Source organism: Cebus imitator, unplaced genomic scaffold (genome assembly GCF_001604975.1).
Source record: "Cebus imitator isolate Cc_AM_T3 unplaced genomic scaffold, Cebus_imitator-1.0 Scaffold588, whole genome shotgun sequence".
Classification (NCBI taxonomy): Eukaryota; Metazoa; Chordata; class Mammalia; order Primates; family Cebidae; genus Cebus; species Cebus imitator.
In genome coordinates this window covers 17,311-18,532 of record NW_016107903.1, presented here as the reverse complement: position 1 = coordinate 18,532, position 1,222 = coordinate 17,311, and the positions used below count along the sequence as shown (strand labels likewise).

The 1,222-nt window shown below is 45.9% G+C and overlaps 1 pseudogene across 1 annotated transcript; it reads right to left on the bottom strand.

Annotated features, from left to right (window-relative positions):
- Positions 1-273: 273 nt before the first annotated feature.
- On the bottom strand, positions 274-768 carry LOC108294562 (annotated as a pseudogene). Its single transcript, XR_001821093.2, has one exon. The product of XR_001821093.2 is annotated as a small nuclear ribonucleoprotein Sm D2-like (transcript).
- Positions 769-1,222: the final 454 nt, after the last annotated feature.

Below are 1,222 nucleotides of genomic sequence, written 5' to 3'. Positions count from 1 at the left end.
TGGGGTACATGTGAAGAACATGCAAGATTGTTGCATAGGTACACACATGGCAGTGTGATTTGCTACCTTTCTCCCCTTCACCTATATCTGGCATTTCTCCCCATGCTATCTCTCCCCAACTCCCCACCCCCCACTGTCCCTCCCCTATTTCCCCCAACAGACCCCAGAGTGTAATGCTCCCCTCCCTGTGTCCATGTGTTCTCATTGTTCAACACCCACCTATGAGTGAGAACATGTGGTGTTTGATTTTCTTTTTTTCTTTTTTTTTTTTTAAGAAAAAAACACAGAGCTTTATTGTTCTCAACACCAGCGGCAGTGGTCTCTGTAGGACAGGGGAGTGAGTTCTGTTGACTGACAGGGATAGGTGGCTCCTACTTGCCAGCGATGAGTGGGTTCTGCAGGACCACAATGACTGAGTCCCCACAGGAACATCTTGGAGATGTAGCGGTCTTTGTTGACTGGCTTGGACTTCTTCTTGCCCTTGCTGCTCTTGGGTACCTCAGTCCACATTTCCTTCACGTTCTCCAGCACCATGTTGCAGTGCCTATCGAAGGCCTTCACGCGGCCCAGGAGTTTCTTATTGCTGCAGCAGTTGATGAGCACTTGGGTGTTGTTTTTGACGGACTGAGTGAGCACAGAGAGTGGACCTGTGTTAAATTCCTCCTCCTCTTGCTTCTGCAGCTCCTCCGGGGTCATCTCACTCTTGGGCTTGTTGAGGAGGCTCATGTTGGTCACTAAGCTCTCGGTTCACTCTGGTTTCCTCCATGTTGCTGCTCGATTTTCTGTTCTTGTGTCAGTTTGCTGAGAATGATGCTTTCCATGTTCATCCATGTCCCTACAAAGGACACAAACTCATAATTTTTGATGGCTGCATAATATTCCATGGTGTATATGTGCCACATTTTCCTTGTCCAGTCTATCATCGATGGGCACTTGGGTTGGTTCCAGATCTTTGCTATTGTAAACAGTGCTGCAATGAACATTCATGTGCATGTGTCTTTATAGTAGAATGATTTATAATCCTTTGGATATATACCCAGTAATGGGATTGCTGGGTCAAATGGAATTTCTATTTCTAGGTCCTTAAGGAATCACCACACTGTCTTCCACAATGGTTGAACTAATTGACACTCCCACAAACAGTGTAAAAGTGTTCCTATTTCTCCACATCCTCTCCAGCATCTGTTGTCTCTAGATTTTTTAATGATCGCCATTCGAACTG